The 26,701-nt window shown below is 27.7% G+C and overlaps 1 protein-coding gene across 1 annotated transcript in view; it reads right to left on the reverse strand.

Moving 5' to 3' along the window:
* Positions 1-26,469, reverse strand: part of LOC121114002 (uncharacterized) — a 323,719-nt gene extending 297,250 nt beyond the window's left edge. The window contains exon 1 of the mRNA XM_040707809.2: positions 26,190-26,469. The gene's annotated coding sequence lies outside the window, so the exon portion shown is untranslated. The remainder of the gene's footprint in view (positions 1-26,189) is intronic.
* Between the last annotated feature and the right edge of the window lie 232 nt (positions 26,470-26,701).

Raw genomic sequence — 26,701 nt, forward strand, 5'->3', positions numbered from 1 at the left:
TATTTTTTTTTTTCATAATGTTATATTCAAATATGATGTATATAACATAATATGTATTTATTTATTTATTCAGAAGCATCTGTTATATTACACGTATATATATACTTTGTATTTTTTAAAATAAAGAATGAGCCCAAATAAATCTTTTTCTGATAAATAAGGCCATTTAAGAACATTTAAAAAGATTTTTTTTTTAAATTACTTAGATTAAGTGTTGTGACATTTGGATTCCAAAAATTGATCATTTTTTTCTTCGGACTTTTTCTATATTTCTTATTTACAGTTAAAAAGAAACTGAAACACAAAGTTAAAAAATCTGAAACATAAGTTTTATGATTTATTATCTAAAAAATAATAAAACAAATATAAAATATTTGATGATATATTATGCATCATAAATAATAATATTTAAATATATATTTTTTAGTGTAATCCCATTACAAATTTCTAACCGTAATTTTGAGTCAAATAAAACGTGATATTCCACTATAAGTAAAGTATCTCTTAATTTTATTTCAATGTGTCATGAAATTATAATATCAATTATTTACAACTTATTGTATAAAAAATGGTCGGCAAATAAGTCCCTGATTATTCATTCAAACTGTAATGATTAATATAGTATGTGAATCTCATATCAATATATTGACATAAATAATATTATATTTATGGAACGAGCATTCTTCTTTTTTGTCAAAATACTAACTATTTTTTTAAGAATAAAATAAGTTTGGAATGAAAAAGAGAATTGAATTAAAGTATTAATTTACTTATTTACCCTGAATTGGGGGGGAGGGCGTTAAATTAAATTCAATTATAGCTTTACTTTTCTATGCAAATACATTTTTTAAAGACTTGATAATATTTTTTTTAATTTCTGGCCAACCTACCAACAGCTGGCCAATTCTAACGAAGATATGTGATGTTGACAGAGAAAGGATTAATCCAGCAGTAAGGATGAAGGTATTCAATATATATGAGGAGCTATTGGGTGTATGCAAGATTCTAGATCAGGTACATAGGGAAAAATACACTATTGCTGTAGTATTCAATATTTGGAAGGATATATGTTACCACCTCAGAAACAAGCAGCTAGTTGAAAAACTGGTGAGAAAAAGGTATAAACAGTTCATTACTAAGGCTTATCTTCTTGCCATCATGCTTGATCTTTCACTCCAGGAGAAGGAAATTAATCAAGATGAGATGAATATGGCAATGGAATCTGCCAATGAAAAATATCCCGCACTTGTTCCTATCATCAAAAAGTTTCAGGCTAGATCATCTCCTTTTCAGACATTTAAGTTAACAGAACTTTTGACCATGAGCATGTGAGCTACTGAAAGGTAGGAACGTCATGAAAGTTTTATGGTCAGTCACGACAGTGCCATTCTTTCTACAGTTTATCAACTTATGATATGCTGTAGCCTCGTCATCGTGAGTAGAACAAGTCTTCTCATCTTTTGGACTAGTACATTCTAAGCTTTGTTACAGAGAAGACAACAAAACTTGGGTTTCGTTACAAGCCCATGAGTTAACACAATTCTAACAGCCAGGATGATGCACAATCAAAAATATTTTGTAATCAATTAATTTCAGATGAATAATATTTTTTTTATTTTATTTTTTTGTAATCCATGTCTGCATGAATAAACATGAATATTGAGTTAGACTTACAGAAAATTTAACTTAAAAAGAGAATATATTTAATTTACAATTGAAGAATAATAATTTCAGATGTATAAGAAAGCTCAGAAAAAAAGTTAAAATGGACAAAATATATTAAATTTACAATAAAGTAAAAATTATTTCAGTTCTATATGTAACTCAGAAAAAAATTAGTATAATGTTTAAATATACTTAATTCATAATCAAAAAATAATTATTTCAGTTATTTGATATTTGTAGGCAAGATCATATTTCTTCAATTATGTTATATAAAAATAAAAAAAAAACTCTTGTGCATTAAAATGTCGGCTTATATTTTGAATTTTCCCTTATTTTTTATTAATATGTTATATAAGTATTGTTTATATCATTGGTTTTTATAAATAAAAAAAACCTTTGATTTCAATCATTGATTAAAATCAAACTGATTTAAATCAAACACCCCTGCTTAAATTCGTGTAACATTGTCCCTAACTTCTTTATTTTTTATCTGACAGTGGCACATGTGAAATTCATCTTTGAGCTCTTTATGATTAAGAATCTTCTCACGTAGTTTTTTCGAGTAGTTATCATTAACTCTTACGATCTACAGAATATCCAATTCAAAATAAATTACTTTAAGAAAAAGTAAATATTTCAAGGACTTTAGAAAGTAAATTTATGATTTTAGGAGTATTTTAAGAACATAAATAGTTGAATATAATATATTGAGATTTACATTATTATAGAAAAAGAACTTATATTAAAAAAAAGCCTGTTTTACCCATATACAAAATATATTTTTCGTTTAAAACTCATGACAATTGAAGGTGCACATTTCCGCAAAAGTTAGTTTGAACAAAAATTCTGACCAAATGAACTGTCTGTGGATTTGAATTAAAAATCGATAACCCATGCAAATTGAAACAATAACTATTTACATACATATTTACATAATATTCTCGATAGGGTTCAGTTTTGGAGTGCCAATGCCTCAAAAATAAAGAATTATATTTGTAGACGCATTAAGACGTTTATTCCTACAAGCTAGATACTTCCAATATAAAGCTGTAGTTAATGGCCGTATTTTCAGAATTTTAGTTAATAAAAAAAAAAAACCATCAAAAACTATAGAGCGTTTTTATTTTATGTCAGTATTGTTGTGTCGGCCATTTCAAGGGACTCAACAAGAAAGTTTTATAAAATAAGTTCCTTTTTCAATTTGTATGAAGGAAAATATTGAAATTTTGGATATTAAAATGGTACCTAAAAAATTAACCAAACTAAGTATTCAGTCTTATTTTATTTTTAAAACCATTTGATGAAGTTTTATTGAGAAATGTCAGTTTTATGAAATAAAAATACCAACCATGAGCCCCAATTTGTTTGTTAAGCTCCTAGATACCCCCGCCACACCTGAACTTAATCCGGTATCAGCTAGTAGAGATCATCTATGAGTTTTTAATTTTATTATTATAAAACAAATCATAATTACACAACATATTAAAAATCCTCAAAAGTTCAGTCAGTCATTTTCTGCATTTTACGGCTACAGTCATAGATAAGATGAAAGGGGGTGTCTTCATTTTCTTCACAAAGTCGACAAATAAGGTTCAGGGTTTTATTAACTTGCTTCTTAAATTTAGCGAGCACTTTCGATTATATCCATCTCTGTTAGCAGATTTTTAGCCTTTCAAAGTTACCATACTATTTAAAAGATTATCTGTGGTGTGATTTTTACTCTCACCTCAATTTAGGCAGTATTTACACTCCTAATTATACTATATTTAGAATGGGAGACAATATGACATAAATCAAATACAATATTTTTCCAAGTTGGAAATCTGAGCAGTTTTTTTATATTCCAAAGACATAATCATTAATTTTTAATTTTTGACAAGAGAACATCTAAGTATAAAGTAATTGGTAGTGTTCGGGCGGACACAGGACAAATTGTAACGGGGAGGAATTGTAAGGAGTTATAGGCTTTAAGATTATAAGCTTATAAGATTGAAGGTATAGACAGTCATGTTTAAAGATAAGTAAGAATCTTTTTTTCTATGCTGCTTCTGTGACTCTCTGTTACTTTGGTTGTCAAGTTTGTCTTCGTGTAGCTGGCCCCTCGAAGAAAACTCAGGTATTTGTTTCCTAAGAGGCACACTCAGCTACTTCCTTTATGAAAATACCGTTGGAAGATAAATATGTAATTTTTGTCAACGAATTTTCCAAACTGAAACCAGATTTTCTTATATTTTTAAGTACTAAATCTTAAAATATCAAGCAAGCATCAGTTAAAAAACGTGAGAAAATTTTGTTCAATTTCAATCTAATTATCAGCTTACCTGGATGATCGTGCACGAAACCTTGTAAATACATGTCCACTAAGATAGTGGTTCCCAAGCTTTTTATACTCAAGGCACACCAAAAGACAAATAAATATTGCAAATTATGTATGGTTGTAACAATTGGTAAGGTCCAATTATACTGGCAATATTTTTGTTTAATTGTAAGCATAAGGAGTTGTCACAAATCGTACGGCATACTTGTACTTGCAATAAATTGAATTTAATTGCAATCATAAAGAGATGTAAAATTCAAATACTCATGAACGAGCCAAAAAATGAGGGCTGCTTACAGATTTTTACTTGAGTGGGTGATTGAGCATACTCACAAAATAAGTAACTAAGCAGGAGTTGGAGTCCACTCAGGATTTCTTTAGTGGACTAATGCTCTGATTATAGGTGCAAGTCTTTGTTAGACTCAGAGTAGAACTGATGATTGATATCACTCTAATTCAGGCCGATAGCCTTGCTAGATACAGAGTGGGACTTGAGATAATTTCCTTCCTTTTAGTGTAAAACTCCATGACAGCTATTTTACTCTTCTCGTAACATTATTTCAATTTTATAGTTACTATATATTAATTCTTATAGCAGACCGGCAGCTCATATTTCAAACAAATTTAATAATATTATTTTCATGAAATTACTTTGAATTTTTGGCTATGTATGTATGAGACACACAAAAGAAAGTTATTGTATGAGAAATCATACTTTTCCTTGAATAAACTTTTTTACACAATCCTCCTTAATTCATTATATAAGACTTTCCAAATCATTTACTTTTTTCACATTTAATAATTATGCCTCATTGTGGTTAGAAATACAGAAAAAAGTTTTTGTTTGTGTACGCTCATATTTTATACGAAGAATCTTCTTAAATTGATAATCATTGTCTCCTTTTCTGTCCTAAAGACAATTACCATAAGGAGGCAATAAAAAAATCTAAAATGAACGTTGTGTCCCTGTGAGTTATCATTAAGTCTTTTTTTTCTTCTTCTAATAGAGCTTTAAGGGTTTGTTGATTTGATAATTAGATTAATCCCATTAAAGTAATGTTTCAATGGCATGTTTAAATTGTAAGTACTATGTATTAAGTATTAAAAAAATTGGTTTTTAATGGTTATATATTTTGTCTTTAGAAGTAAAAATCTTTTTAATGACTGTTTGTTTCAACAAGTACAGTCGTGTCTTGAGATACGAACAAACCATGTCAAAAAAATTGAAGAAAAGTTACAAACCCATTTTTATATATCACAGATGAAGTTCAGGTGTAAAGTATATAAATATATATATTAGGGCTATATAGTATACCGTCTGGATCGATATTTTGTAAACAAAATGTTTAAATAAAATTAATGTAGTATTACAAGTTTTTTATTGTTTAATGATTTCTATTGTGGACAAATAAAGTTAAATTCTGTTAAAAAACAAAGCAACTTAATATAAAATATACTCCGGTTATATAAATATTATAATATACTATATCCTATCATTCAATATATATATTTATATATTTTTTTTTTGCAAAGAGTTCAACTTTTCTATATTTTCTGGTAAAACAAGACTAATTGGCAATGACAACTTCGCATACTGTCTAAAAATGTATTTCACATGATACTGATGGACCTGTCGTTGAGAAGAATCGACAAGTTAACTTGGAAAAGCTGGTAACTTTATTCAAATTATCCCTCCACGATACCATGGGTTTTCGTCAACTGTGATGTATTTATCAATTTGTAAGTCATTATCTCGTTTTTATAAATACGAACACATACATATATATTTCTTATACAATGGGATGCGTATGTATTAAAATCTTATCTCACTATCTAAATCTATTTATTAAAAAAAATACCAAAATTTTATAACATCAAAATATTTAATATTTGATTATATACAGGGACATTCAGGTAAATCCAGACCAACTTTAACTGCATTCTGATCCATAAAGGAAGGAAATAAGGTTTGAAACGAAATTTACAAGTTTTAATGATACAATAAAAAAAAATCCTTCAATGTATCGTCCTCCATCTTTTTTAATCATTCGCTAAATACGAAGCCTAAATAATTCAAAGATCTTGATCACATCTGTAGGAGAGGCTTTGTCCCAGTACTTGATCATAGAGGCCTTCAAGGATTCGATGATGTTGTGTGGATTGGAAAATACATTCCTCTCTATATACCTTTAGAAGAAGTAATCAATGGAATTTGTATTGGGGGAGTTAGACGCCCGAGTCTGGGGGTCCCAAAATAGAACCTACTCTTCTTTCAAAAAGTTTTGGGTCTTGGAGGCCTTGTGAAAGGGGCAAGTCTTGTTGAAACATGAGCTCGACATCATAGGTGTCAGCTTTCATCCAAGGTATCACTTAGGTATAAAGGAGTTACCCCTACTGTCGGCACCCACCCTCCCTTTTGCCTAAAAAAAGATGGAGACATGATACTGTCTTTGCTCCTAATGACCCCAAGGGTCGTGATGATGGCCAAAAACTTGGCTTTAAAGACGTGGAGGACATTAGTTCACTCTGTGGTCAACCATCAATCGTTCTGCATGCTGTGTTATCTGTTGACAGTCAATTGGTTCTCATCTGTATAAAGAATGATTTGGTTACCAAGATACTTCAAGTTGTTCAGCAATTTTCTTCCATGGGCAGCCTGGGTGGCTTTCATTTTGTCTGTAAGGATATTTCTTTTGTGGAGGCAGTATGACTTCAACCTTCGGTGCTTTAGTTCTGGAGACTGTTGTGCAATTTACTTGAAGGTTTTGGCAAGAAAATTAATTGGAGTCAAAGGAGATCCCTTCACAGACCGTTTTAGGGCTACGAGGAATCTGGGAATTCGTTTTTTATCACACCAGGACTCGTGAGCTTTTCTCTTTTATGCCACCTCCTCCATACAGTGGTTGTAGACGTCGACGACTGTGCTCTTTGGACAACCGAGCATATTCTTGATGTACACTGGGCTTTGTCTCAGTCAAGTCAAATCGATGATTAGTGTTCCTCCGGGTATCTTCCATCGTAAACACTTGTCTTGAATTAAAATTTGCACAACTAACTTAAAGACAACGCTCAACCTCTCACATAAAAATTGAAATAACCTAGTAAAATGATTTCCTTATTTTTCAGGAGTAGTTAAAGTTGGTCTGAATTGACCTAAACGATACTGAATATACGTAAAGCCATACTTCATATAAGGTAAAAACGTACGTACCACACCAAGCCATGGTATAACCCCGAACAGTACCAGTCCTAATATGCTTGGATTATATAGTCCTATCAGAAGGATAAATGTCAAGGAATTTTATTTTTAGAAACGAGTCATTTTGCTAAAAATTGTTCTAAGAAATGTGATTTTTTTTTCTTCTGTATTTATATTTAATATCTATGGAGTTGCACTGATAAAATATAAGTACACTTTATTATAATAATTATTTCATTTCACTTATATTTTTTTATGAACAGAGTCAAAAAAATGAATAATCAAATATATATTTTTTAGAATATTCAAGATAAAGCTAAAAATAAAATAATTATAATAATGAGTATAAATCAAAATATCAACTAAACATGCTGGCCAACAACAGCTACAGGAAACAGTAAATTTAGATCAACATTTTTTTTGGTCCTTTTTTTATATAAAAAATCTAAAATTAAATTGTTAAGCTATATTATTTTAAGTGTGTATTAATATAAACTGCAAAACTTTATTCTATAAAAAAATACTTTTCTTTTGGTGAAATCATAAAATTAATGAAATATATTTTAGTTTTAATCCTTTTTAAAATACATAGCCCTATTTTCCGTTATTTATTTCAAATGAATATCCATTTTATAACGCTCATTTGTGTTTTGGTTTATGAGCGTTAGCTCTCTAGAACATATATTTTATCCATGTTTCAATCAAAGCTTTTTGTAACAGGCTTAATGCCTATTCTAACTCAAATTTTTTTTTAGAATATATTAAAAGAGCTCATTTTTTCAACTTCACTTTTATAACAATTCAATTAAAGTTCTTTTAAAAGCCTTTTATATATTTTTGAGGATTTATTAATTCTAAGTATTGGCAAATTAAAGTGATTTTATATGAAATGATTTATTATTTTTGGTTTTTCAATAAAAAAAAATATTGAAAAATAGGCTATTATGTGTTAGTTCATTTTTTTCAAAAATATGTATATAGTCTACAACTCTTTTAGAAAAAATAAAAAGAGAGAGAAAATTGTTCATTGGTAATTGGTGCAGGGTTGAAAATGGTCGTCTTTCAATATATATATCATTTCTAAAAAGTGATTCAGCACTTTTTTGTGATATCCTGTGTTTGTGTTACTTTCGATACAACTCTTTGAGGGGTAGTAAGTACGCCCAATCTCATATTCCTCTGAAAATTATTAGAGAGTATATTTATAAATATCTCTTAGTGTTTCTCTTCTTCTCATTTATTTATAAAATGCAAACAATCTACTCGTTATAAATGGGTTACAACATAATCAATTAATTAAATAATTTCCAAAATAATCAAGACACTTGATTGATGTTACGTCATGTATTTAATAAAAGTAATGGAATTTTTTTGTATAACAATAATAAACTCTCTTGAAGTGATTAAAAATGGATGGGATAATGTCTCGGCTCGCAAAGATATCAATAGTGTCTTTTAAAGAATTCGAAAAATGATGATAATACTTATTCAAAATACCAAAAAAATCAAATAAAGATTTAACTAAGCCTTTTAAAATTCAAATAAGTAAAAGTGCAAAATGCATTAGAAGTTGATAATTATGTTTGAGATGTGAAAAAAAATACATTTGTTTTTTTATATGTATATTTCTTAGGCCTACTTTCAGTAATTAGTTCTATAAGTTGGAAATTTATGTCAAAAGTTACAAATTTTTGTTTTAAGGAAACATTTTTTTAATATCAATATGTTTGTTCAATTTCTTTAATTATGTTGTTAGGATAATTGACATATAAAAAACAAAAACCTGAGTTGAAGTTTATTTCAGCTGGAATTTTCGTGTGATAAGTATGAGGTTAATTCTATCATATAACTAACACAAATGATATTGTTTGGCTTTTTGAATAAATAAATAAATATTATATAATCAAGAACCCTTAACTGTAATATTTGAGGATTTATGTTCATTTCTCAGGCTGTAAATCCAAATTCTTTTTTAGTATGCGAGTTTTTTTAGTCTGTTAACGTGTGTTTTTTATATGAAGGTGTTATCCTTATTCATTCATTCTGAGGGATATAACAACGAAGTATATGGTGTAACCACAAGTGTGTGTGTGATCATGAATAAAGGAAATTAATGCTAAAGATTTGTCATAAGTGTAAGTCGTTGTTGGAAAAGGAGTAGAAACAAAGATTAAAAATAGATTAATAGTTGCAAAGTCGGAATTATGTATATTTTTTTCATCCAATATCTGTTTGAAGCTAATTTAATAAAACGTCCTGATTTTTTGAGTAGGCAGAAAGAACAGAAAATAATGAGATTGAATTCGATTAGATTCGAATTCCAAACAACTATTTAGTCTTTTAAGTAACCCTTGAAATGTAAAAAAACTATTTTGCTTATGTTTATTTGGGAAATATTTTGAAATTTAGAACAATATAGTTCAAACTTTATTTTTGATTACATTCGTATTCTTTGACAAATTATCGTCTTCAAATTATTATTATTCATTTTTTGCGACACTGTAAATTGTATTTACATTACGAAAAGTTTAATTCCCACAATTCAAAAATTAGAAGTTGATATAGTTTCTTGCAAGGGAAAATTAAAATAAGGCACAAAGTCTATAATTGACTAAAATATGTCTATGAAATATTGTCGTGTATGTAAAGTTGATTTAAAAAAGTCAATGAGACAATTATCGTATTATTGATTTTTGTTCTAGTTTGTTTTTGTGTTAATACATCACATTTTGGGGTTGAGTAGGACATTAATTTGATCTGGTTTCGTTCATTTTGAAAATTATTTTATAAAAATCACTCTCATTACTGATGCATGTGTGATAACTTTTTTAAACTTTTTAATAAAATATAAAACATAAACTTGAAAAAAAAAACGATTTAATTATAAAAAAATATAACATATTATATAATTTAGAAACAAAACTTTTTATAATATAATTGACTTTTTAAGAGAAATAATATTGAAATTACTTTTTATTTATTTTGTTCATAAATATATTCTTCCAACTAACATCATTAGACGAATATTTTTTGTTAATATTTATTTATGGAATAATAACTTACTGTGTGCTCATCCATCTTTGTTTTCATATACTTACAAAATACACACATGTACTTAGATTTTGAAGATATGAAGACATACAAAAGACATAATACTAAACATATCAAAATATAGATTGATGACTGAGTATGATGAGAGGGGAAAAATACCTTAATTATCAATGAAGTTGGCTATGACAATAATGTTTTTGAGGAACAAATTTTACTTATTTATCGTTAACATATTTGAAGATGGATCTCTCAAATATTGAGAGAGTCTATTGTTATAATTATTATTTCATTCTATATTTTTCCACAAAAGAATAAAGGTGCAACTTGTATAATACATACAACATATTTGTCAAAATCAAGGACTAAACAATGAGATACAACTTTTTTTGAAGGTTATCATTCTTAGAAACTCTATTTAGAGTGACTTTTATATTTCAAACTGGAATGGGTAATCAATAGAGCACATTGCTCCGTCAAAAAAAATCCTTATAAATTAACAATCATTCCTGATGTATTGTAATTGTCAAAAGATTGGATTTAGGAACATTGTTTGACCTTTTGTATGATCTTTCAAATTGTTTTTTATTATTATATATATTTAGAGCCCTCATTTTATCTATAAAAGGACACTGATTTGAGTTACGTATCTCAATCATACTGTTAATATATTTAATCTTGTTTTATAGTTTTACAATGTCATCTAATTCATAAACATGCCATCTACACCCTATCTTAAACAAAAATCTTGTGGTTGCCCATGTGAGGGTATTTTACAACATTTGTGTATTCAATTTTTTTAGTAAGATAAGTATACAAATACCGATTATAAATTTTGGTTGTACGATAGGAAACATTAGTATTGTGACGACACTATAGCAAATATTCTTCTACTTATACTTCAATACTTTGTCGTATATAATAAATATAACATTTGGAATTATTAACATATAATCATCATTTTTCAGTTAAGAACGATTATCATTAATGTTGAGAAAAAACCCCAAAAGAAGTTGATTTCCCGAGTTTGAGGTATTAATAGTAAAAATATGTGCATATGTCAATGTAATATGTTTAGAAATGAGTATCTTTATAAATTGAGTAACATTATATTTTATTTACAAACTAGGATTTTGGTGTTTCCCATTAAATTTTGTAACCAAAGTATTTACGTCTCTTATCACACTAGAAACTTTAATTTACAACCACAAATTGATATTATTATTTCGTTTTTAGAAAATTAATATTGTTACTTTTTATTATACTTAAGTAAATTTAAAAAAAGTTTTTATTCAACTTTCATGAAAATTTACACTGTATTATTTTGTCAACTGAAGATTTGCATACTAATCTAAACCTTTTAGTTCTTCAATAACAAATATATTTTAGGATAACGCACAAAATGATAAATTATAATGAAATAAATTGTGTTTGATTACTATTTCCCTTAATACAAAGAATTCTTAACATTGATTGTCTTGACTAGAACTAGTTATTGCTTAGCTGCAAACCATTCTATAATATTTCTTTTTTAAATCATACTTTTTTTGAGAAATTTGTCAAATTATAACGTGATTTTGAAGTTTTTTCATTATGTTTATAGAAAAAGGTTGCGTTATACCATAATTATCACATCTAATTATCTAATAGTTTAAATTATGTAGTACGTAATGTAATCTTCATCTTTTTTTAAATTGTAAAAGACTAATCCATTAGCAAATTAAATGAAAGTTCAACTGTTAAATTATCCACTCTACAACCAATAAAATAATTAAAACTTACAGTAGCATTACTTAATTACAAAAAACTATATTTTTAATGAATAAAGTAAAAAACAACTCAAAACCAATTTGCGGAATGTTTAAAGACTATAGTTTGATATATTTTTCATTAGATATGTTTTCCTTCTTGAAATCCCGGTGAACAGATTGGTATCTGATGGAGGTACACTTGGAGGCAGGCCAGAAGTCAATTGATTCTTGCTGAATATGTTTTGGCTCTTCTGGGTCTGTAATTGAATTCTTAATGTTATAGGATGGATATGCTAATAATATCTCCAAAATTCTCGTCACTGATACTGGTGCAGAAGAGATCGCCATCGAGTTGCATTTTTGTGGCTACGATATTTTCACAAGTCGATCCATGTGGTAAAAACAAAACTTGTTTATTTTTGTTTTAGCTGTCGTTTGATTACGTAACAGAACATCGTAACTAAAGCTAACTGGGATAAAATCGTTATTAAGTTTTACCGCAAGTTTTGGTTCCTCATTCTGTAGTAGACAACGTGAATGAAAAAAAAACTTCTTCTTAAATCAGTATGCGCAAGTTGTAAACCCAGTTTCTTAAAAAGAATGAAATTATTGTACAAACAATATCGAATTCAAAATATTTCTTATTGAGTACAAAAGTGACTACTTAAATACTATCGGTGCAACTCCATCTGACCAAAAAGGCAGATAAATTATGCTTCAAATATTATCATTAAAATGTAGAACTATTCAAAATACAAGAAAATTAATATTTACAAATATGAAATAAAAAGTTAACAAAAAATTATCATAGCTAACTTAAATGAGATCAATAAATTTCAAAATTACTTTATAAAGTTATAGGTTTATTTTTCTCTTGTTTAGTGTCTTTAACGTAACCCATCCTAGCATTTTTATTATTGCTTACGAGTGTTGAAACAATTAAATTTGGACGGTTTATTAGGTTACTCTATTTTTCTGCAGATCATTTCTACATAAGTTCCTTGCCAATAACTATGTAATATCAATATTTTTATCTCGATGATTCCTTACAAATAAAGGACTTCTTTTTAATGGGACAAAGCTTGAGAATAGCATTGACAAGGTGTTTAAATTATTAAATCACTGCCACAGCATGAAATCAAATTACGTTCTTTTGAGAAAAAAATATATTTTTTGAGATGTACATTCGTTTTATTGTTATAAAATATATAGTAGTTTCACTTCCAAGAAAGCTTAAGGTGATCTTTTAAAAATAATAAGAAATAGGCAAATAGGCATGGGTTTGACAAAATCTGTGAGTCCGGAAACTTTATATGGAATTAAAGCAATATTTACATAAATAGTAATGAGAGAAAAAAAACTTTTAAAATGCCAATTTTTTTTTCTTTTTTAAGTTTAAAAGTATTTTAACCTTACATTTATTGCTTCTTTATCCAGGAATATATTAAAAATAGACTTTAAAAATTATTATTTTCGAATTATTATTTTTTAATTTTCAGAACAATATCATTGTATAGAAAAATTAGTGGTAGTAACTGGTATTTCCCAAAATAATTAGGGGTCGACAAGAAGAAAAACTTCTCTTTTATAATATAGTATATTCTACAAATCCTCAGTCTCTTGCTCTCCGTTTTTCATGAGTACCCCACACGTAGCTACTCATTACTTAGGTGTTATCTCCTCAAGATTGAAAATAATAGACTAAAAAAAAGACAAAAAACATACAAAAAACAAAGCATGCAAGTTTTGTTCAGGTTGGCAAACTCAACCAAACTTGCATTCTAAAGATTGTTTAGTATTTACAGCCTTAACTATACTGGGTGTAGAAAAAGGTACTGAGACCTGCTCTAAGTAGTCATGAAAATAATCATAATTGATCAGGAAAATATAAAAAATTTTATCTGATAATATTATGGATGACTTAGCAGGCCTTCTTCTCAATTACTTGAACACGATATCATTAGACAAAAAAATAATATTTTACCAAAAGTAAATATGTTTATCATAGACAATTCAACAATTCTAGGGATGTAATCCTATTTAATGGCATATATACAAGTTTCTAAACTGAATCAAATGTATGCATAACTTATAATGATGATCACTATGTGTATTAGGTATTTAGGTTACCATTAAATATATATGAATGAACATACTAAATTCAGTAAATCGGGCAGCAAAAAGTCAAAGTTATGATAAAATTGCTTTATTTGTAAGATGGGCGATAATTTTAAGCTCAAACTTGGTATTACACGTCTTTTAAAATTACCAAATTTGAGCATCTTAAAAATAAAACGGTTAAAATTATTTAAGGTCATAATTTATTTGGGAATGGTAAAAAAAGTATTATTAAAAACTTTGCATACTATTGTTTCCACCTTGATTCTAAGTTTAATACTTCAAATAATATTTTCACACCTTAAACCTTTTTCAAGAGTTTTAAGATTAAACCTCAAAGTAAACATTGAAAGAAAAATTGAATCAATATGTATTTGTTAGCTTCATTTTAGATGTCCAAAAATATTTGCAGCTCTCAGTGTTTTCATTTCCGAGGCATGAAGGCTGAAATGGATGTTCAAGTTTAAAAGTTGCAACCCTTGACATATACACAACCTTAACATATATTCTGTATGATCTATATCAGGGACACTATATATATGTATTCTTCAAATAAACAAACAGAATTACATATATATAACCTTTGCTTTATTAATCTGTAAATTAATTGTTGCAGTTTATAACAAATATGCTAAGGTAATAAATCTCAAAAATTGAAAATTAGATCAAACCCTTTTTGGTATTTCTCTCACGTTATAAATATGCTACATACATTCAAAAAAGTAAAAATCTTAAAAAAATAAGAAAAACAGTATCATCAATTACAATAAATGAACTAAGTAAACCAATAAGTAAAAAGTATTGATTTTCTTATACATATAAAATTCTTCTCCTAAGAAGTTACAATAAAAATATAAGCATATCGTAGTTATGTTTACATATTATATACAATCATTATAAATATTGAACAACCATCTGCTTTTTTTTTTTTTTTTTTGCATGTGTTTAATAATTATAAACATACACATACGTTTAATCTAATTATTTATTGGGCAGTGTTCCAAATATATATAAAAAATATATTTTATGAATGTGGAGAAAAAAATTATCATGATAAGCCTCGATTTAAAAACGAACTTTTTATTCCTTCATTTTGGCATTGTGGTTAAGAATATGTTGGTTTATATATATATATACAATAAAGTTTCTCATTTCCAGGAAGAGTTGTCTCTGAGTGCAATTCCATTAAACTTATTTTTGAATTACCTAAAAAAGTTAGGGTAATTTTTACATTTAAATGGGAAAAAAAAAATTTTAAGCTTGTCTTATCCACATATTTTGAATTTTTATGTTATTTATTGTTAGTATGATCGAAAAAATCTTTTTTTAATTTCTTAACCTACCCCAACCCGTAACAAAATATTAAGTGATGAGCAAAATAATTTATTGTTGATTATAGAGCATGCGATCGTTGTTTAACAACGAATTTTGAGTGCATATGCAGGCAGGACGTTGTTTATTGTTTAGCTGGCTAGTCAAGAGTGTTTGATGTCAGTTTAAAAGAAATGGCATTGATCAACGAAGAATTTCTTCCACAATTTTGTAAAAGGCAGAGTGTCAATGTTGAGATTGCAAATATCTGTAACTTGTTCCTTTGTCTGGAGAGTCTGGAAGGAACTGGCAGAGGCATTATGACAACTTTGGATAGGTTTTAATATTTTTTTGACTATGTTCTACAAAAGGGTTCCGCCTCCAAGTTTAACCCCAAGGAGCTCAAACACAAGGACTCTATTATGTGGGGCTCAGTTGAGAGGGTGTAAGAAGAACAGTCAATTTGACAAATCACAAATTCTAAATTGATATCAAGGAGGAATTATGGAACCTGCCAATAGAATTTGTGATGAATGCCTGCTCCTAGTTCCAAGGGGAAATCGAGCTGTTATTCACGATAAAGTGAATTACATTGAAAACTAATAAAAAAAAGTTGATTTAGCTTTAATTTGGGCTTGCTTTTTATTGGGATGATTAGTTTAGAAGATAATCCATTTTATTTTAGAATTGGTTGTTAAGTCATATGATTCAATTTAAAATAAATTATAAAATAATAAAATGATACATTTTACTTGAAAACTGGATCTAAGGTTCCCAAAAACGAACAACTAATACCTATATATATATACATATGTAAATAAAAATACTTGAAAACAGATGAGGTACTAAAATCAATACTTATGGCAAAAATTATATGGTATAAAAGGTTTATTTTAAGATTTCAATGAAAACTTGCCAAATTTGTAAAATTATATGTTTTTTTAAATGACATAATTACACTATACAACAGCTAAAACTAAAATTGTTTCGTATCATTTAAGTCATAAAACAGACAAAATGATCGATAAAATTTTCAAAAGCAGTAAGTTTGACTTTTAAAATCGCCTTTTTGAATATGATTTCGATTCAGAGCCATATTTCGACATGAAGTAACTATATAACTAAACTTTTCCTACCTCTAAAATTTTTTAATTACTTATTGCATTTAGTCGAATAATTGCCTTTACTCAATTTAAATTTAATTTTCCTAAAGAATTATTTTTAATAAAATGCTTTAAGAACAAATCGACATAAAATAAAAATTTTAAAGATCTTTTTCATGCTCTAGAGCTTAAATAAAAACAATAAATGTGGTTATTTTTATCTGATAAGGAGATAAAACCCGTGATAATTACAACATCTATGTATTTGGGTTAAGTATTTTCAGCTGGTTTGACTTAGACGTTTAGAAATATACTCACATATGCCTCCTATAGATTGAATATTTAAATAAAATTAAATAATTTTATTGAAATGAATAGTAAATTAACTTTATCAGTTATTTTTTTTCATATTGAAATACATTTATATATGTAAATTGATTAATCATTACTCAAAATACATTTTTTTTGTAATACTTTAAATTAATTTTCAAATACAAAGCGGCTGATTTGTTAGAACTTTGAATATAATTAAACTTTTCATATATGAATGTTAGTACATATATATTCTTGTACAAACTGTTGAATAACAGCAACAATGAATAAAAAAAAAACTGTTTCCAGTATGTGTTTTTTACAACATATGTATATTTCTGATATGACAAAAACTTTTTCATTTTACTTTTGAAATAGAGATGTTTTTGAAAAAAAATTAATTGTGACTTAAGTATTAGTTTTGAAGAGAGAAAAAAAATATGGTTTTCATCTTTAGAAGAACAAGGAGAAAAGGAAATAAAAAAGAATGGAAATTCTTCAAAAGAAAAATATATTTAGAAAGACGGAATAAAAAAACTTTATGAGTTTTCTTTTAATATAATTCAGGTACTTTTGTTTGTATGTATATATATTTGTTCCTAAGGTTATGTATTCATTTTCAGGAGTGGAAAAGAGAATCTGGACAATATTTTCAAGTAATTTTAAATAATAATAGATGGCAATTTAAGATAAAATTTCAAACATATGAAATTTAAATGAAGCAATGAGCTGTTGTATCATTCTATAGGATCACTCTCAACATTGACCACCAACCAACTATAAACGTACTTAAAGGCTTAAAAGGTCTTGATTACATCATTCTTGTTGAACAAGGATATGTTCCTCTTCATAGAAAGTTTCAGAAATCTCAAGGAGCTATGGAGATTTTCGTTTACATTTCTTCTCAGCTCTGACTACAACTAAAAATCACACAGGTAAAAGGCTGTTGTAAAACCACTCATCAGCTTTGAAACGATGTGGAACTGGCTGTCGAGGTGATGCATGAAAGTTTCGGCAATACAACGCAGCGTTGAGTATTGACTCAACATGAACCTTGTATTTGAATCGTATATGGTTTCCAGCCATTGCACCACAACATTCTTAAGAAGGTACAAGTACTCTGAGGAGATCATCTTGTGACTGTTGTCAAAAATGTGAGGCAGATTCACAATTCCGTCACTGCTGATCAAGCCAAACCCAATCCCGTAACCTAATCCCAGAAGAAACATCACCTCTGTCCTTTGCTAGCCATCGGTCATTCTTTGAGTTGTAGGCAGCGTCAAAGGTGAATTTTGACTGATCACGGAATAGCTTTATGATGCTTAGAAATGATTTACACATTTGGCGTAGTTTCTTGCCTCATTGTAACGTGATGTCCTTCATTATCGTGGTGAGAAGGTGACAGTATACCCTAATGTAACACTTCAACACAATATCAATCTTGATGAGCCTGACTACTGAGAGACCTCCTCTTAGCATGAGCAGCCATTGAGATGACAGGATTTGCTTTTATGGCCTTTAGAGCCCAGCCAGGAGGTGGTCAGTCCATTTTTTGGATTTCTTGTAACCAGTTTGTATAAAAATATATATGTACTAACATTCATGTACGAAAAGTTTAATTATATTCAAAATTTTAACAAATCAGCCACTTTGTATTTGGAAATTAATTTAAAGAATGGTAAAGTATGACAAAAAAAATTGTATATTGAGTGATGATTAATATGATTAATCAATCTACATATATTTATGATATATATATATGGAGAAAAAAAAACTGGTGAAATTAATTAACAATTACTTTCAAAGAAATTATTTATATTTATATAATCTCTAAATATATTCAATCAATAGCAGACATATGTGAGTATATTTCTAAACTGGCCCATTTTCAGTCGCTTGTTAATATTATAATTGGTGCTCCTGACATGTTTTGTGACTTTCATGATTAACTTAGTATCGTTGACGGCTTCAAATAATTATGGAATGTCTTAACGTTTGTCATTTTGCTGCTTCGAGGTGAAACAGAATAGATTAACTATTAAACAAAAGTTGTTTAATACGTACAGTATTTTCAGGTGACGTTAGAGCTAAGCAAGTTAAACGTACTAGATTTAAAACATTAAGTAATTAAATATATTCCGAAAACTTCTGCCCACCCCTGTATGAAAATAAAGGGTAACTATATTTTGTAGTCAACAAAAAAATGTGTCTAATAGTTTTATTTTAAATTGAAGACATTCAACTTAATAATAAAAGAAGAAAACAAAAGTAGATCTGAGTTATTAAATATTTGTTTGTGGTTGAATAACTATTTTTGACTTCTAATTTAAATAAAAATATTTATACGTAAACAATGAAGTTTCACCTAATACTACTATCACAAACTTGAATTATTTTTGTCGCACTGCATTTGATAACAAATCAATATTTTTTCTTAACAAGACCTATTTAAAACATAATACTTGTTTTTAAATTAAAGATTAATTATTTAAACTTCAAGTAAACTTATTTGTCTTAAAAAACGGATTAACGGAGTTTTTATCTTTATCTCATAAATACATTTAAAAAGGGTATTTTTTAATTTTTCAATTGTATTTTCTCAAGAGCTAAATTACTCCAAAATTCTAATTTTAAACTTTCAAAAACCAGGTGGAATAAGAAAAAACTATTTACAAATTCCTAATTATCTTATCAATTATTATACAAGTTAGATATGAAGCTTGAAAGATTTTCTTTTGTTGTCTAGAATTATTTATTTGTAATATGTTCAGAGAACTATTTCAAATTGAATTACAAAAAACTTCATAAAACATAAAATATATTTATCCGCAAGGTGAATATATTATCGGAAAGAACAAAATAATTCAGTCAAATACTCTTGGAGTAACATAGTTATTCATGAAGAAAGAAAGTTCTTCAAAGGAACTTTGAGTATATATAACAAAAAGGAGTAAAGTATAATTTTCAAAAATAAATTTTTTTTTTTACTTATTTTTAGAGGAAGGATTTTTCAATTGTTTTACATTGGATTTAGATTTGGAAACCATAGGAGATATACATACCCGTAAAATTTTCTTAAATTTAAGAGAAAGTAGCTCTTATAATGACATTACTCCAAGCCAAAATAAACATAAAAAATTATGTAAATTGACCATAACACCCATTTACTAAGTTTATTTTAAAAAATTTACAAATTTAGTTGATTACATACGTAATTATCTCCACAACAAAGTTGAACGGAAGTTGGGTTTTTGTCTCTGTTTTTAATTTTTTTGTTAGTTTTTTTGTCTTTTAATCAACAGGATTATGGCAAAAGTAATAACTCGACATTGATCTAACTAGGGAGGAAGATTATATTGGTCCAATTAAGAGGCCATTATAAAGTAAGAGGTCAATGTGAAAGGTCCGTCTCACACACAATGTCATAGCATTCTTGATTTAACTAGTACATAAATGTCAGTATCGAAATGAAATATGTCAATTTAAAATATGAATATAAATTTTGAGCAATACTCGAATGGACCCATCGTTTCCTCATATTAACATTCCTTAACCACAAACTAAATTTCCAGTACCGTTGAATAAATTCAAAATTTTTTAGTTCTTTAATAGTTTCTTATTTAATTATTTACCTTGTGTATTCCAGTCAAACTGTACATAGAAATAAAAAGTATATTAAAAGAATAGGATGTAAATAATAAAGTTATTGCTAATTCAAACAATACACTTCCATTCTTACTCCCTGGAATAACTGACAATTAATACTGCTTAGGTTGTTATTTATTGAAAATGATGAGTAAACATACTTCTGAGCTATAACACTATTTTCTGAATTTACCTTCTATGAGAACAATTTATTTGTGTATTGTTATTATTTTTATTTTTTTCAATTCAAGTATTGGATTCAATTCTTAAACACTCTTTAATTTATGAAAATGTAATCCTATGTGGTTCATTTATTAGTTAAATATTTTTAATTAGTTAAGTATCCCGTTCAGGTATTGTTATGAATATGAACTGAATAATGTTAGCTGAGTCAAATAATTGTTTTTTATTACTCCTAAATTATTTGTAACTATTTGGAAAAAATGGTGGTAAAAGTTTTTAATTGTTTCATGAATATCACGGCGTTATCTGGATAACACAAAAATATCCTATGTATTTTGTTGTCAGCTGTCGATTCCCTCTTCACCTTGATACGTAAATCTATTTCATAATTTATTATTTTTCATAAATACACAAAATAATAAGTTATTCTATACAAATGCTCTGTTTCCAAAAGAACAGGAATACGATTTCTTGTTGATCCCTCGTTATTTATATAATATATATATTGGCTATTTTAGTATTTCTATGAATAAATTTTGGCTATTTTTTGATAGAAATAATATAATAACTTATCGTAACTACTCTTTTGATAAAATATTACTAAGCAATATTATAATACAATATCGAATAAAATACTACGTAGCTTTTAATAATACTTAATTTATTTTTAAAAAAGTGAAGAAATAATAAGACAGTGATAGTCTGCAAGTATATAAAATATAAATAAAATTGGTAGTATTTACTTATTTGTCTATCTTCTAGATAATTTGGGCCTTTTTTCTGGTTCTTTTTTTTTTTTGGAGGAAAGGCTACACATGAGCCTGCATGATACAATAAAGATAACGACGTGATATACATAGAAATTTGAGTAATAATTGACACTGAATTTTGAAATACAAAAAAAAAACAAAAAAAAAACTAGTAAAATAGAAAAGAAAAGGAATAAAACATAAAACTTTTCAATAAATTGAAAATGTAATTTTTAATTTGCAAATTAATTTATAAGTTCATCAATTTTTGAATATTTTTTCTTTCACTAAAAATCAAGCCTTTGATTGCTATTGTATTCTAAAAAACCAATTTTTTTATAAATAATGGATAAGATACAGAGCTAAAAATCCTTAAACTGTGTATTGATATACATTGTAATGATGAATTTACTTAAAAATCCTTGGAAAGTTATTTTTAGGTAGTTGTAAGGGATAGTAAATGAACAATAAAAATGTAATAATACTTTACTTAGTTGATATAATAATTTTGAATGTTCTAGTGCTCATATAATCCAATTTGAAGGAAAATATATTGAAAAAAGTCTTATGTATATATGAAACCATTTTTCATAGAATCAAGTTGACTATTTAGCTCTACTGTTTGTAATATAAAGATATAAATGGAATATATGCTTTAAATGTAAGCATATATTTATTCATTAATTTGGACTCTAAATCAAGCATTTCGGCATTATTTATTCTTCAGTGATTGTTTTATTTTTATTGCAAGCATTACAAATATATATATATATATATATTAATATGTGTGTATTATTTTGATGTGGTAAAGGAAGAATAAGACGCTTAAAAAATAGAACAAAGATTAAATCATTCGTAAAAATAGCAAATTGAAAAGAAAATCGGGAATATAACAAAGACTTGAAAAAAATATATATTTATGTTCAAGATATATATTTTGTTTGTGGATGTATGTATAATGTAACAAACAAGCTACTTTAAAAAGGAGATTCTCATCATTTCAAGACATTAAACCGAAGAAACAACTTATATAAAAAATACATGGTATATGCAACTCGTTTTATATGCCTTGCTTACAGCATATATGCATACATAACCATCTTTAAAAAAATATAATTGAAAGTTAGATATTGTTTGGATCATTTGATTTCTACAAAGAGAGTCAAAAAAATGAATGTGAGAAGAGAAGAGACGTGAGTAAGTTGACATTTTCTGCCAAGTTTTTTTACAACTTGAGCTTCAACACTTTCATGGAGTAACCATCTATTTGTGGGGTATTTGCTACAACTTTTTAAAAGTATTTTGTATACCCAATCCAATGCTTTAACATATTTTTGAACTTACAACCTTTGAGTAACTTTTTCATAATTTTTTTGCTTCTGATATTTAATTATTATTTGCTATATTCATTATTGTTTTTGATTAATTCAGAAGTTGAGTGATGTTAATTGGTTAAGTACTTAGGAAGATATTAACGTTTGAAGTCCAAAAGTTGCTGATAGACAAGTTGGCACATGCAGGTTAGATCAACATGTAACTTGGGGTATACACACTCTTAATATTTTGAATAAAATAATTATTTCAAAAGAATGAACAATATTTTTAAAAAAATCAAAAGAATTTCTCCAAATATTTATAAATTTCTTTCTATTTTTTTTAATTGTTAAAAATCACAGAGCATACCAAAATATGAGTAATTTTTTGTATCTATCAAAAACAAACTAACAATGGAAAATGGCTGATATAAACAAAATACGTTCTGGAAATGTGCACCAATATAAAAATACGTATATATGAAAATTGAATTTAGAATTAGCAAATAACGGCTTCTTTTTTATAAGAGTTAGGATGTCCCAAGTAACTTTAACCTGCATGGGCATACTTTTGACGTCAAAACAACAATATTTCACTAAATACTTAAGCTACTTGTATTTTATAAAATTCGAAAAAAAACTTTTTCTTCTTCAAATGTTGTGTTCTTAACTAAAGATACAATTAATATATTAATATTCTGTCTTGTCGCCAGCCCAATGGGTAAAATGAATATAAAAGAGGTGACTCCGGACGAGGTATGGTTTAAAAAGAGTAAATTTTATGGATGCACTTAAATACACGACTAAAATACATAAAGCTAAAATACAGAGAAGTGACCCAACCCAAGGTAGAAAGAGAGTGGACATGTAAAAATGTATAGACTGGAATACATAAAACATTAAAAGGTACACAATGATAACTAATACATAAAAGGCACTATACATTGTCAACATAATAAAAAATGAATTGGAAAATTAAATTCAGAATAAGAAAATAACTTTTTCTTTTCTATCGGATCTTATATGTATCAAAAAGGAAAAAAAAAATCTAACTTGTTTTGAGTTGAGACCTGTAGCAAATTATTGTTTGAATAATGATAGGTTGAAAATTATCACAGTATCACCAGTCCAATACTATACATATTTTTTAAACTAAACATTGTTTCAATAATTCTGATATATACAATTTTTTCAAATATTAGTTTTCGATAAGTGAAACCTTTTCAACTTCTTTGTCAATGCTGCAATAAAAAACAAACACTAAAATATCATTCACAATGATATAAAGTTGCTACCAAAAGTCGATAATTATTTTGAACTTTGCAAAAAATGACGTCTCAATATCATATTCACTAAATAAATATTAAATCAAAAAGTAGTATTTCTGTCAACTAGTTACTCTCCTTCTACTTTTTAATTGAAATAAAAAATATATTATAACTGTTGTAAATGCTTTAAAGAATTTAAAAAAAAAACTTTTTTATCAATACCTTATTTATAGATAGCCTTACAATTTTTTATCTTTTATCTAAATTGATCATTCTGAATGGGATATTCACTAAATTGCACGAGCTAATTAGCTACTCGAAAACTATAGCATATGCTTCGGAATGGAGTTATTTATAAGTGAGAAGAATTTAAATCATGAAAAGGACAAAAATAAGCCTCTCATATTTAACTTTATTTTTATGGAGCAGTATTTTACTTTTATACAGGTGTGCGCTTCTAAAACTGAACACGCCAATAAATTTACGCCATGCACATATTCGTAATTTTATTGAGTTGAAACCGCTTTATGCTATGAGGTTTGGGTCTGTACTAGTTATAAATAGTCGCAATTTTGGAACTTTCCGCGCAGGGAAAAACTCCCACTGAAATTGCCAAGGTTCTAAACTACAGCCACACTACCGTTTACAGCGTGATAGGCAAAGGGACTCCTGAGGCGACTGCAAGATCTAAGTCAAGGCCTCGAAGGTTGGACGAAATGGTTGCTACCGTGAAAAAGTATGTCGAGAACCAGAGAGGCAAGGTCACCGTCAGTGGCCTCTCCAGGGAGTTCAACGTCAGCAGAAGGACCATGGACCGGCTATTTAAGAAAGATCTTGGCTTTGAGGTCTACAAGAGAACCCCTCGTCAAGCCCTCAAGCCTGTAGGCAAGGAAAAAGACCTTGCAAAGTCGAAAGTTCTTCTCAACAAGCTTAAGAAAAAGGCCTCACTCGCCTGATTGTTCGCCGCTTGACTACGCAGTGTTTGGGCGTTTAAAGGGGATGCTGTCGGGAGTCCGATACAAGTCCAAGGACCAGCTGAAGTCCGTCCTAAAGAATGCCTAAGCCAACCTCTAGCAGAGCTTCATCACCAAGTCATGCAGCAAGTTCCAGTCCTGGTGGAGTTGGTAGTGGAGAACATGAGCGGCCATATTGAATAGACATGTGTCTAAGACACTCATCTTTCATGTTAAATAAATTAATTCGTCGACCGCTTTAAAAATTACAGTGTTCAGTCTTAACACAAGTATTAAATTGTTCTGAAAATAAACCGTATGACATCAGTATCAGATTCTAATCAAATTAAACCATAACACTTTAAAAGATATTAGGGAAAACGTAAGCATACTTTTCACTGATGAAAGATCTTTAAGTATAATCAAAAAATCCAGGATACAATTTGGGATTAAAAAAACTCTACAGCAAGAATAATATCATCGAAGTTCAACAGGGCTGTCCATTGAAAGGTTAACTATAATTAATATTAAACCATAATTTATCTAAAAAAATATTTTGATGAATTAAATATATTTATAGTTTATGTTTATTACATATTATAATTATTATGTATTCAAATATGTACTTCAGTGATATAAATATGTACAATATGAAATACCTTTTATAAATGAGAGATTGCGTGATATTATTTTATCCCCATCTTTAATCCAATTGAATTTAACATACTTAAACTGAATTGATTAAAACCCCACTTTGAAAAACTTTCCCTTCTAGATGTCCGTTCGTAAATAATTTTAAATAATAATTTACATACTCTTCAAAAGCTTTTTTTTAAGAACCATTGTTGTTTCAAAAAGTGCATTTTTTTAAAGTTATAAGGTTGTTTGTCTGTTACACTAAAAACATCCACATGAAAGAAAAAAATGTAATTATATTTTGGCAAATATAACTTTTTAAGCCTCATGGATAAATGCAGAATATTTTCATTTATTTAAAAAAATGCTTAATCAAGGGTAAGCCTTATTTTATCCCTTAGGATTTACTAATGAGTATTTGCTTGAATAAATTCATGAACGAATGTTATACTTGTACAAATATAGCTAAAGATAAATAAATGATTTTCCCCAACCTTAAATAAGCTTTTATCAATTTTCTTCAACACATTATCATAATATATCATCAATATTTTTATGCTGCAACATTCTTTTATCTTTAAAAATTTATATTTATATTATATTGAAAAAGGATCTCACCTCTTATTTGTAGTATTTCTGCTATATACGATATCACTGTATTATTACAGTAACGAATTGTTATGTATCTACTGAGTCCATTAATTACAACACAATCACAAGCTTCCACAAATAACAAAACCTTTTTCTTATTTTTTATATATTCCACACATATATTGAAGATTTTAAAAGCACACAAAAAATGAATTAATAACCGGGGAAATGATATTTCCTTGTTCGGTGAGTCTATGGTGATAATATCTATGATACAGATATTTTCGCACTAAAGAATTTTGAGGATAAATATTTTTTTCTCTTCAACATTTTTTAATATCATTTTTTTCCTTCAAGAAACGGGCATCTCTTATGTGTGTGTATGGAACACATTTATAAAATGGTAGAGAAAGCCGGCCGGGGAAGAGGAGAAAGATACAAAAATTTATATATTTTTTTTCTTTTTACTTTATAGAAGCCCAATTATTATCATTTTCTTTTTCAAAGGTCTGATATATTTTTATTTACATATATGTAGT

The sequence above is a fragment of the Lepeophtheirus salmonis genome, chromosome 3, assembly GCF_016086655.4.
Source record: "Lepeophtheirus salmonis chromosome 3, UVic_Lsal_1.4, whole genome shotgun sequence".
Taxonomy (NCBI): domain Eukaryota; kingdom Metazoa; phylum Arthropoda; class Copepoda; order Siphonostomatoida; family Caligidae; genus Lepeophtheirus; species Lepeophtheirus salmonis.